The sequence below is a fragment of the Microtus ochrogaster genome, chromosome 19 (genome assembly GCF_000317375.1).
Source record: "Microtus ochrogaster isolate Prairie Vole_2 chromosome 19, MicOch1.0, whole genome shotgun sequence".
NCBI lineage: Eukaryota > Metazoa > Chordata > Mammalia > Rodentia > Cricetidae > Microtus > Microtus ochrogaster.
In genome coordinates this window covers 47,542,559-47,555,743 of record NC_022021.1, presented here as the reverse complement: position 1 = coordinate 47,555,743, position 13,185 = coordinate 47,542,559, and the positions used below count along the sequence as shown (strand labels likewise).

At 41.5% G+C, this 13,185-nt stretch overlaps 1 protein-coding gene and 1 pseudogene across 1 annotated transcript in view; one reads left to right on the top strand and one right to left on the bottom strand.

The window, feature by feature from the left end:
• Window positions 1–5,566, bottom strand: part of LOC106143735 (zinc finger protein 728-like) — a 42,596-nt gene extending 37,030 nt beyond the window's left edge. Inside the window, exon 1 of the mRNA XM_026783848.1 lies at window positions 5,382–5,566. The gene's annotated coding sequence lies outside the window, so the exon portion shown is untranslated. The remainder of the gene's footprint in view (window positions 1–5,381) is intronic.
• Window positions 5,115–13,185, top strand: part of LOC106144019 — a 9,898-nt pseudogene continuing 1,827 nt past the window's right edge.

Genomic DNA, 13,185 nt, shown 5'->3' with positions numbered 1-13,185 from the left:
AACCATCCTGAGAGGGAGAGTCTACAAAAGAGTACTGCAGACGCTGGAGAGATGGCTCAGTAGCAGAAAGCTGCAAGTGAAAACACATGTCCCTAGCGATAAAAGTGGATTTCTCAAAGGAAAATTTGGAATGCAGAAAGAACTGGAGAAATGCATTCCAAGTCTTAAAAGACCATGACAGCCAACATAAGCTACTACGCATAACAAAACTATCTGCCATACCTGAAGGACAAGGATAATATAAAAAACATTTAGCAAATTATATTCCCAAGCAGGAAAGTGAGCTTCCTTCAGCTCCTCAACCATCAGAAGCAGGGGCGGGCTCGGAAAGCAGGGGCGTCCTAGGAGGCTGGACACTCACAGCACATGGCTTTGGCGTGGTGCCTTCTCTTCTCAAACCCGCATCCGGGTGCAGTGGCCCAGTCTAGGTCCGCACAGCACCTCCAGGTCAGCTTCTCTGCCTCCCTGCTAAGCAGCCCAAGTCAGCTCCCTCCACGCCGGACCCGCCACCTTGCACAGTCCCTCAGATCTGCAGGACGGCGTTAAACCCTGCACCCACCTCCATGTCAGAGATCCAAGTCCAGCGCTGAGCAGGACACTCACCTAACTTTGGGGAGAAGCTAAATTTGAAGACTGCACATGGAGGTTCTGGATCCACAGCCCTTTCCTGTGTCGTCATCGTGATCCAGACTACATTTCCCATAAGTCAGCGTGAAAGACTTCTTGGAGCCCTCTGAAGGTGTTTTGTACAAGGCCTGGGCTCCTGCCCTACTGCTTGCTGGTGAAGAAGGAAATGGGCTTGAGCTAGGGGACAATAGGGCAGCAGGTTGTTTCAGTCACGTGATCTGAGCACCCAGCCTGTGTGTATGGACAGGGTGGACTAGCTTCAGGTAAGGGCTATACCACTTGACTATAAGGAAGGTGGTTTTGGTTTAAAACCCAATAATACAAAGAAATAAGTAATCCCTTTCCTCATTTGTTGACAGCGATAGTTGGCATGTGCATGTTGAATCCATGTAGTGAAGGGCATGGGGTCATGGCCACAGTGATGTTTAAAATCATGGAACAAAGTAAAAACTACAAATCTTTGACGTTTACTTGCAATGAACTTTCAGAATCCTTCTGAAGAACTTTCTGCACATCCCTTGTCCACGCTTTATCCCATTAATTTGTGACAAATATAAATTTTGTGTCACATCTACCACAGCAATCTAACCTACTTCTCACTGTCTTTCTACAAACTCGAGGGCTTAGTCACCAGCTGGTGTTCCTGAGCAAATGATTTCTGCTTCTGCCCCGCTCCCAAAAGGAGGGGCAGAGCTCCTGGGATCGCACTGAAGAGTGTACTCTTCTGGTCTGTATTCCTTATCGATTATCCTCTCTCTCTTTTGATCCTCACATCGTAGTACTTGACATGATTTGAATATCAGTGCTATCTGCCTTGAACTTCCTTCCTTTTTGAAGCAGAACACTGATATGATTATTACTCGAGTCCACAATGTTCTTCAGATCACTTAGGTGGATATATTCATATTCCGGAAAACACAAAAACAAACCCTTTCCCATCTTAATTTTAAAGAAGTTCCCTTTTGGCAAGTTATATCTAACCAAGGAATAGCTTTTTGTTAATTGTATACATTCGTTTAGATGAAATGACCATGTTCTTTGATGAACTATCATCTCTTCTAATTAAGAGGTATCTATTGTTCAATTGTGATGGTACTATAGCTTTTCTTCTCCGTAGAAAAAAAAAAAAAAAGAAAAGCTCTTCCCAAATTCCCAAATGTAACACATGTTCTGGTGTCCATTCTGAGGTTTACACATCCTTAAAGTATACCAGCTAATTTAATTCCATGGTTTTTCATGTTATCCTATGTTTCTCCACAAATGTTGTTTCTTTGTCATTAGCATTTAGTAAATTCAAAGTTAATAAAGCATTATGCAATCTATTTATGGGGGCCTTTGTTTGATATCCCTTTCTCTTTATTTAACATATCCTTCAAGTTTGATTTAATCTTTCTATAACTGCTTGCACTGTAATATTCTGTGGAAATATGCATTGTATTGTAAAAAGCAAAAACCTGTTTCATTTTACTAGAGACATGCCAGTCTTTATTCATACAGGTGTACCAACGATGGCCATAACTTCCAGCCAATGTGATTACCAAATTATTCTTTTCTGAACTTAAAGCAGCTGCCCATTTATTTCTGGAATAGGTATCAACAGCGTGGTGTACATATATTAGTTCTCTAAATTCTACAAAATCCATCTGTCAGATTTTATTCCTTTTGGTTAATTTCATGAATTTAGGCTGAAATGTTGAGTACCAATTGTTGTACACTTTCTAATTGGTATTAATAATAAAAACCTGGAGCAAGGTATCAGGGCAAATGCTGAGAGATCAGAGTGTGGAAGTGCAAACTACAGCTAACTCTCACTTTGCAAACTCCTCAGCTCAACAGGGATGACTTCCTGTCTCCTCCTGCCTTATATTTCTTTCTTTGCCATATCACTTCCAGTTTTCTATGGTTACCTAGTGCCTAGGTCTGTCCTCTGATCTATAGGCAGGCTTTATTTATAAACAAAATATACTCACGGATTCCCCCTCTATTTTAGCTCCTCACACCCAATAGCCCAGTTTCTTCTCTAGCTCTGCAGAAGACCATCTGCTGAGGTGCCCCATTCTTCACTGCCCCCGTCTCCAGGGGATTACACAGATATGGCCTCCTGACCCATGTCTCACCGTGCTCACTGCCTTGCCCCACTCCCCAACTCCAGCAGGCACTTTAAGGGACCCCCATGGCACTACAGCCAGCGAAGCAGGTAGACTAATTGCACATATTCACCTCTCCCTTCAATGCTTCAAGCCCTTTCCTCCATTATCATCCCCAGCTCTGCATCAGAACACTTGCTGCAGCCCATCCCCCACCTCTGTTCAAGAGGAGTGCCCAGTTCTTCCCCTCCTAGGCTCTCTCCCTTCAGCCTTTCTTTCTCATTCCTCCACAACTCCAGCAGGCACTCCCTGGGAACCAGTTCACTCTGATTTGGGAGACAGGCCAACTGCAGTTGCTCCTTCTCCCTCCATCCCTCCAAGAGGAATCTCCCAGCCTCGTCCCCACTATGGAACCTGACTATGAAGATCCTGGGAAACACCCTGCATGTCTCCCTCTTCTGATGGTTCTCCTCCACTACCAACCCTTCCTGGTGTCTAAGTCTCAGGTCCCAATGCACAAAACCACATTTTACTTTGAACCCCCAGTTCCCACAACTATCAGGACCAAAGGCACTCTTCCTACTGGCCAATCCCTGAAAAGCCAGAGAGAAAACAGAAAGCAAGAAACAAAGCATGTACTCAATTAAAACAAGACAATGTCAGAACCAAGGATTACAATCTTCTCAATGCCAGATGCCCAGATGCAAATTCAAAAACACAATGAACAGCCGGGCGGTGGTGGCGCGCGCCTTTAATCCCAGCACTCGGGAGGCAGAGGCAGGCGGATCTCTGTGAGTTCGAGACCAGCCTGGTCTACAAGAGCTAGTTCCAGGACAGGCTCCAAAACCACAGAGAAACCCTGTCTCGAAAAACCTAAAAAAAAAAAACAATGAACAAAAGCCAGGACAATATGTCTCCACTATAGCAGCAACCCTACCATAACAGGCCCTGAATAGAGTTGAGGCACAAATAAAAGACCTTAAAATAACCTTTATGCACATGATAAGGTCCTTAAAGAAGAAGCAAATAAATACCATAGAGAAAGAAAAGAGACAAAAGCCTAGTGGCTTCAAACAGCAGACTGGCTGGCTATTCCTCTGCCAGCAGTACCCTCCTGCTGATGGTCTAGCCCCACACGTTAAAGGATGAAGACACGTTTACCCCAAAGTTGTGGCCCTACGACCACCTTCACCATGCTCATCAACTCAGCCTCAGGGAGGAAGTTTCCTCAAAAGCATTCCAAAGCCCTGCCTGGGGAGACAGGAGTCAGGCTCCTATGGTGCCTTAGCTCAGCAGAGGATTCCTGTGTACCCTGCTGTGTTTGTGTTTCCTCAGCCCCAAGAAAACCCTTCTTTTCCTGTGGATGCTCCCTGCCCTGGTTGATATTTTCCCATTAAGTTACATGTTGCAGTTGGGATGTTTTCCCTTTTAACTCTTCATCTGCCAGAAAAACAAGAAACCAAACCAGATCAAGAACCCCCCTCCCTCCTACTGTAACACTGCAGCAGAAGAATGCTCTTTCCACTCACCGGCCTCCACAAGCCTTTCTTTCATTTTGTTGTGTTGCTCTTTTTAGTGTTGTGTGCTAAACCCAGGACCTCCTGACTTCAAGGAACCTGCACCATCACCAGCTACCTCCCATTCATTTTTTTCTTTTATTTCATTACAAGGCTTTCTTTCTTTCTTTCTTTCTTTCTTTCTTTCTTTCTTTCTTTCTTTCTTTCTTTCTTTCTGTTTCTTTCTTGCTTCTTTCTTTTTTAATTCTTTCTTTCTTTGTCTGATCTTCCTTTCTGCCTTCTTTCCTCTCTCTCTCTGATCTTCTTCCTTTATGCCTTCTCTCCCCCCCACACGCTCGCACACGCACACACACGCACACACCGGGTTTCTCTGTGTATTCCTTGTGTTTCAAGAACTGGCACTGTAGACCAGGCAGGCCTTGAACAATGTAAACACCACCACCTCCTGGAATACACATGCATTTCTTAAGTTGCCCAGGCTTGCTTTGAACTCACCCTGGAGATCAAGTGGCCTTGAAGCCCTGATCCCTGGGCCTCTTCTCATAAGAGGCAGACACCATGGCCACCAGACCTCTACTCATATTTCATTTCAAAGGCTTAGCAGCGACTTTCCCGTGTGAATTTCTTATAATTATCTCAAAATGAATGTTTTTCTCTGGAGTAAATTTCTAAAACAATCAGACCTGTGTGTTAAATCACAGTAAAGTAACAAAAAAAAATGACTAGTAAATGTAATAAATATTGCTGCGAGGCCTCCATTTACTGAGGATTTTTAAAGCAGCCTGACTACCAGGGAGCCACCCTTTAGCATCCTAGCTTTTGGCGATTCTTTCCCAAGGCCACATGCTACCCGCCAGCTCCATTTCGAGGACTTATGGGAAATGTAGTTTCAGTCATTATGACGTCACGATCAAGGATCGCACTGTCGCCTTCTGATTTCCTTCCACCCTCTGCGCTTCCCTCTCCAATTTGGACTCAAGTGTTTTACTACCCTGCTTGGGTTGGATCTCTGAGCGCAGGTTGGTTCGGGGTGCAGGGCAGCCCAGCCGATCTGAAGGATCGTGCAGGGGCAGCCGGTAGGTCCATGGTGGAAGGAGTGGACACGGGGCCCATGGGAAGCAGGAAGAAGCTTTGGATTTGCTGTTCCTACCTAGGCTGCGCCATCCAGTCAGGATTTAGGTCCGCGGCAGGGAGAGGGCGATGGGGTCGGTGCTGGGTCTCCTGATGCTCCAGTCTGCCCGGGATCTCGCTCCCGGACCGGGCGGGTCGGCTGCCGGCCCCCGAGGCTGTGCCGGGAGCTCACTTTCCAGCTCGCCCTGGGAAGCCTGCTGCTACCAGCTGACTCTGAATGGCTGTAGTCAGGGTTCTCATTGGTCTAGAGAAGAAAGGGGAGTTTCTGGTCCCTACTGCGCGGTATTAGCATTTGGTTACAATGAGAGATCTAGGAAGGGCGTGCTTAGTGTTATTTGACAAAGTCAAGTTCCAGATAGGACACGACGATTATTTTACTGGAGCTCCAAAACCTTTGTACTGTGTTCCATAGCTGAGTAGTCAGGGATAGATGCTATACATGACCATAGTGAATTTTATCACAGATCCCTGCAAAACTCACCACAGAGAAGGTTCAGTACATAGACAGACATAGTTTCAGACATCAAGCTAACGTCTCTTTATTACTAGTTGTGCACTAGAAGCTTGGAATAAAATGCCTTTATACTGTAGGAAATGATTCCTTTCTTAGAGGGATGTTTGCGAGCCCCCTTTAATCTTCTCCCTTGCCAGAGTCTAATCACTTATAAGTCTTTAATATTTAGGACAATTTAAATTTGAAGCTCAGGCATTCTCTCCTATTAGATAAACAGGATACATAGAAATTGTGAGAAAAATAGAAAATTCTGAAGCAGAAAATATTTTTTAAAGTGAACATTAAAGTACATATGTCCAGCTGCTATTGTAAATGATAAAAAAATGTGAACAATCTCAATACATAACTGTTCCGTGGAGGAAAAACTAGCCGGCAGGCGTTCGTGTTTACTGCATTCTGAAGTTTGTCTGATGGAACAGATTCTCAGGCTGTACCAAAAATAACTAGAGTTGAAAATCTGAAGAAATTTTTACTTCTAAACTTGTAATTTCTGTTCAACCTTTTTGGACTCTAAGGAAATTTCGAGAACATGCCATTATCTTTGCATTTCTTAAGCATCATATTGCCCAGAGGAAATACTTTTAATTTTTTTTTTATAAATTCCTTTTATTCCTCATTAGTTTTTTCATTTCTATCTCAAATCTGATTACTTTGTTATTTTAAATTTTTGTGCCAGGAAAGAACATCAGTATTAGCAAGACTGTGGTGGTGCTCACCTTTAATCGTAGCACTTGAGAGGCAGAGGTGAGTAGATCTCTGAGTTCATGGCCAGTCTGGTCCACAAGAGGTAGTTCCAGGACATGCTCCAAAGCTACGGAGAAACCCTGTCTCAAATATCCAAAATAAAGAGGCATGGTATTTATTAATTTATTTTGTTGTTGTTGCTGTTAAGTGTATAACTCTACAGTTTTCCTTCAACATCAGAGATCTGAGAAGGAAAAGTTAGAGCAGGAAGTATAATCCAGATGGCCTCTGTGTCAGTTAATAAATATTTTAAATGTCATAGTCAATGGATCTCTATGGATTTTTGAGGACCATCTATTAAGTATGCCTGAATTTAAACAAACTTTCCTTGTATTTACTTCTCTATTTGAAAACACGTATGGAAGACTAAAACTTGTTCTCATAAATGAATTACATTTTTGCTAAGCTTAACTACATAGTTCTGAGCACATGGAAGAATTGGATCATCTCTAAGGTACCCGAGAGGTACCTAAGGGTGCATCTTGACCCTTAGGCAGCCATGTATGCTTGAGCATGTATGAGACCTGAAAGCCTGACTCCACAGTGACACACTAACAATGCCACACCTCTGAATAATGCTACTTCCCATGGGCCAAGCATTCAAACACAAGAATCCATGCAGCCATACCTATTCAAACCACCACTGTGACTATAGATCCTGAGTCAGATGATACTGTAACCTGCCAATTATTAGTACAGAACAAATATCCATCCTGCATTTTCTTTGTGGTGTTTTTACCAATAAGGGACTGAATCTATAAACTATCCAACAACATTACTTCAGAAGGTAATAACCTGCTTTCTTTCAGGTGTTATGGTTTTTAGTAGCCAAGTTTTCAAAAAGCTACTTAAAGAGCAGAGCCAAAGTCATTGGTAGTGATAGATTAGCATTTACCTGTTGTAAATATCAGAAAATTACAAATTTTGCCATTTTAGTTTATTTGCTGTGAAAGTTAATCACTCATTTAAATATAGATTTTCCAGATGAGCATGAGAATAGAATATCATCCATATATTGCAGGACAAGTAGCTCAGGGAATTTAAACAGTGTCCGCTTAAGTGTTTTATGTCCTAATTTAATGTTTTGCTACTAGAACTTTTAATTTTTCCCCATTTCAATTTAACCCCATGAATGGAATATTAATCTATACTGAATTATTGCCACTATTCAGGAATAATAAAATAAAATCAGAAGATAACAGCAACCATAAATGGGGCAGCCATGTTGGCCTATGGTGTACTTGCAATGCGCTGCGAAACCTTTCTAGGGACTGGGGTGTTACAAAGGCCACTCTCTCTATCCCAGCAGGAGAAAAGGGCCATGTGGCCAGGGGACTTTGACTTTCAATCAAATTGCTTAGGAAGACTAAACAAACATGGCTGGCCTGTTAGCCAAGCAACTAGTTGATATATTGAGCCTTGCTGTGACCTCCCAAGATGTGTCCAGCAAGGGAAAAATGTTATTTTTTGTTTGCTTGTTTATTTTGTATACATGTGTATGTTTGTACGTTTTCTTTTGTTTCCTTTGATTCTCATTCTTGTTTACAAAAATGATTGACAAGTATTTTTCTATCCTCCTTCATGGGGTCTCGTTATATTAGTTCTTATGGGAATAAAGTAGAAGAGGTATTGCTCTGAATATTTCACCCGTCTGGACCAGGATATTTCTCTAAGTGTATAAACACTGTCACAAGGTCCTGAGAAGAACCTGTATTTCTTCTAATCTCTCATTAAAGATCATGGACCATTTAAGTGAGTTTTGTCAGTTTGCCCGAATTTCTACTTAAAGAAAAACTTCCTTAACTTCTCCTAGGACCAAATCCCACACTGTGTTTGTTCCTCCAAGCTTTATTGCTGATACGGAAAGTATCCACATGAAGTTAAGAATGAGACTCGGGCCAATACCACTTTAGCTAGCACTGGTTCAAAATTTCTCGAGTTTGACCGAGCAGTTTATTTTCCTTACAAATTAAAACACAATTAAACTTTGGGAAATGGACTCCATCTCAACATTGTGACCGCAAAGCTTTAACCACATTTACACCGGAACTCCTTTGCAAGGGACATCACTTTGGTGAGACACCTGTGACCTTTTCCCTAAGAGTGGGCTCTTATTCACAGAGGAACAGAGGTCAGAGTAAAGGTATAAGGAGGACTGATTTGTAGTAAACATAAGCTTAGGTTTTATTCTCAGAGGATGCAAATTACATGGGACCACTTTCATAAGGATTGGCTTTATTCACTGAGAGACAAAGCTCAGAATTAGGGTCTGGACAATCAATGCCTTCGGTTTGGGGTGTTGTCAAGATTCAGGTGATGGATCCAAAGACTAGGAGAAGATCTCCACTATGTAAGGCAACATCCACTCCAGGCTTCCTAGTGAATAAACATCAGTCATTTCCTTCAAGCTGTGCCTTCATCATTCCCTTTGTCCTTTCATCAGGGCATCTGAAAAAGTCCCAAAGCCACTGAACTTATTGCTAAATGGCCTAATTAGAAATTTGTTAAAAATATTCATAATTCCATTTTGTCTACAAATTGTTCATTCAGTTTTCTGCCTCTTGGTGGCAGAAATTCAAGTCCCTTGGTACAGTCATTTGCATCACTCAGTGTATGCTCAGGAAGACAAACCTGAGCCCAGAATTGCTGGATCAGATCTGCACCCTCATTGTATATACCATTTGTGGTTGTTCCTATGGGCTGAGCAGTACCCTCTCCATCACCATAGCTCTGTAATGTTAGAAATATATGTTATGTTTGCTGTATTATGATATCAGCATGGGACACAATGCTTATTTTATCTCAAGATTTTATTATTTATTTATTGATGTTGTGCATGGTTGTAATGCTAGTGTCCTTGTTTAAGGCGTTGTCTGATTCTATGGAACTAGAGTTATAGACAGTTGTGAGCAGCCATGAGAATCCTGCCTGCTGAGAATCCATCCCAGGTCTTTGGAAGAGCAGTTAGTGCTTTTTACTACTAAACCATCTCTCCAGCCTGAACAGTCCTCTTTTCATGATACACTTGCTCTTGATTTTATGGTTCTCATGACTAATATATCCCTTGGAGTTTCTAGGATCTCCTGTCATTCAGTGTCCTTAATGATGAATCCTGTCAACATCACAACACTACATCAGACTTGTTTACAGATATTTTTCCCCTATGTCAGAAGGGCTTCCAGCTCTTTTCTCACTCTTGGTGACCTTTAGATTTATATCCAGAATACATATGTTTCCTGTTATTTGTGCTTTTGTTGTTGTTTTAATTAGTATAATACATAGTATTTATTCATTTTCTTCATTTCAGGAAATGGTGTCATTCAGGGATGTGGCCATTGATTTCTCTGCAGAGGAGTGTGAATTGCTGGACCCTGATCAGTGGAATTTGTACAAGGATGTGATGTTGGAGAATTTCAGCAACCTTGTGTTCCTGGGTGGGTTGTCCTATTTTTAAATCATTGCTGCCTTTTAGGCCATGGCTCTCCTAATCAGGAACTACAATTCCCAGCATATACCAGCAGTGGTTGTGCCACAGGAGCTGCAGCCTGAGGGAATTCTGTTCCCTCGTGCACCGCCTCTTTGAAAGCTATGAAGGGAACTTGTATAAATCACTGTCCTCCTGAAGAACTCAAGATTTGGAGGCTGAGGTGCACTTCCTCTCTGCAGAAGGAAAATATAGCAAATAGCTCACCTCCTCTCCTTACTCGTGTCTACAAAAAAGCTCTCTTTTTTTTTCCACACCCAGACTTAAAAGCTTTTCTCCACCTGGCTCCTTCCAACCCCTTCCAGTTAGCTCGTTGCTGACTCAACATCCTGAGCACAGGTGAATTTTATTTAGTCAAACAAATGTAGCATATCTTTCCATCGTTAGTCAAATGTTCCAGGGGTTGAACAAAATCAACACACATTGAAGTAAAATTCTACCACATGGGGGAGGGAAACTTCCATGGTGAACTCTTAATTAACTGTCAGCATCAAACTTGATTTCTTTCTACAGTATCTCAAGGGTGCTTGTGCTTCCAACAATGAAATTTATGGGGTAAATTTTAAGGAAATCAAGGAGAGTATTCCTAAACCTTAGAATGATTTTATTTCTTCTCGTGTTTATAAAACCTTCCCTTTATTTTTAGACGTACCCTTTATATTGGGGGTAATGTTATAAAGTAAGGGGCATGAGTGGGAAGCATCCAGGTTAAAAAGAATACCACACGCTTTGATTTTAATACTTTTCTTTGTAACTGAGGGACATGAAGCTCAGGACCTACAAAGCCTTTTAAACATGGCCCCATCTAGAAATTCATAAAGAACTAATTCTCTTTAATCATTGATTTTATCCTCTTCTACCTTATATATACAGTCCTAGACAGGACATGTGATTCCTAGGAGAATACACTAATAATGATGTTCTCTTTTCCCATGAACAGGTCTTACCTCCTCTAAGCCATACCTGGTCACATTTCTGGAGCAAAGACAAGAACTTTCAGATATGAAGAGACTAGGAGCAGCCGCCATGGAAACAGGTGTGTAGGAATGAGGGGACAGAGGCCAGGGTGAGAGGTTTGCAGAAAAGGAGGCTTTATCAGCAACATTAACTCACAATGTTCTGATGGACATACGGTTTAAAGGATCTCCTTTTGTAGTTTCCTGTGAGAAGAGGATGTTCCTGGAGCTTTGATTCTGTTATGCTTTGTCCTTCTCCCATTAGATCAGCCTCTGTTTACAGTAACTGACTAAGCTCTGTAATTTCTACATAAACACTATGTATTTTTTATAATTTGGTCAGTAGGTCCTCATACATGAGATGTGCAGAAATCCTCCTGTCTTCAATCCTTTAAATATATTATTTAACATTGAAATGCACAATTTTGTACTTATTCAGCCAAATTTTCATACATTGGAAAACTAAGCATTTAGGATGTCTATGAACTATTAAATTATATGTCTTCCAACTTGGACTACATTTATACTTTGTGTTCATCTGGACATAAAATTTCTATATGTGTTTAAGTGTCTCATTTAAATTAGCATCATAGTTTGTTTTCTTAATGGTGGATGCTATGCCTTCCCTACATGTTTGACATTGTTTATACTCATTTGTTTCTATGTTCTATGTTGTCCTGTCTTTGTCTTACACTTCTAGTTATGTAATTTCAACCTATCATGGTGGTTTTAATTAGGATGCACTGAATGCATCTTTAGAATATTGAATGTAATGGTATTAATATTGAAAAATACAGGTCTGAGCCAATGTTTCTGTTTTTAAAAATAAACATAAATATAGAGAATTTTGCTCAGGTTTCATTCATTTCTCAACTTTTACTCACCAGGAAACAAACACACTACTGGCAAAGAATGTGGCCAAGCCCTTCCTTGGAACTCACAACCTATTAGCCACCAGAAAATTGATCTAAGAAAGAAGCCATATAAGTGTGAAGAATGTGCTAAGACTTTCCGTTCTCCATCATTACTTTGTGTTCACAGGAGAATTCATACAGGAGAGAAGCCCTACTATTGTGAAGTGTGTGGCAAGGCCTTCCGTGCTCCATCTTTACTTTCAAAACACAAAATTGTTCATACAGGACAGAAACCCTACAAGTGTGAAGTATGCGGGAAGGCCTTCTATTTTCCATCACGACTTTCTCTACACAAAAGAATTCATATACAAGTGAAACCCTACAAGTGTGAAATATGTGACAAAGCCTTCTGTTTTCCATCACTACTTTCTGAACACATGAGAATTCATAAAGCAGAAAAACCCTACAAGTGTGATGCATGTGGCAAGGCCTTCAATTATCCATCACAACTTTCTCTACACAGTAAGATTCATACAGGAGAGAAACCCTACCAGTGTGATGCATGTGGCAAGGCCTTCTGTTTTCCATCAAAACTCTCTCTACACAATAAAATCCATACAGGAGTGAAACCCTACCAGTGTGAGGTATGTGCCAAAGCCTTCTATTTTCCATCACAACTTACTGCACACAAGAGGATTCATACAGGAGAGAAACCCTACCAGTGTGGTGTATGTGGCAAGGCTTTCTATGTTTCATCACAACTTTCTTTACACAAGAGGAATCATACGGGCGAGAAACCCTACAAGTGTGAAGTGTGTGGGAAGGCCTTCTGTGTTCCATCACAATTTTCTGAACACCAGAGAATTCATACAGGAGTCAAACCCTACCAGTGTGAAGTATGTGGAAAAGCCTTTCATTTACCATCACGACTTTCTGAACACAAGAGAATTCATACGTCAGAGAGATCCTTCAAGTGTGAAGTATGTGGCAAGGCCTTCAAAAGTAAACCAGTCCTGTCTGTACACAAGAGGATTCATACAGGAGAGAAACCCTACAAGTGCAGTGTATGTGGCAATGCCTACAGTCGTCGATCAGGACTTTCTGTACACATATGGATTCATACAGGAGAGAAACCCTACAAGTGTGAGTTATGTGACAAAGCCTACAATAGTCGAGCAGGACTTTCTGTACACAAGAGGGTTCATACAGGAGAGAAACCCTACGAGTGTCAAGTATGTGACAAAGCCTACAACAGTCGATCAGGACTTTCT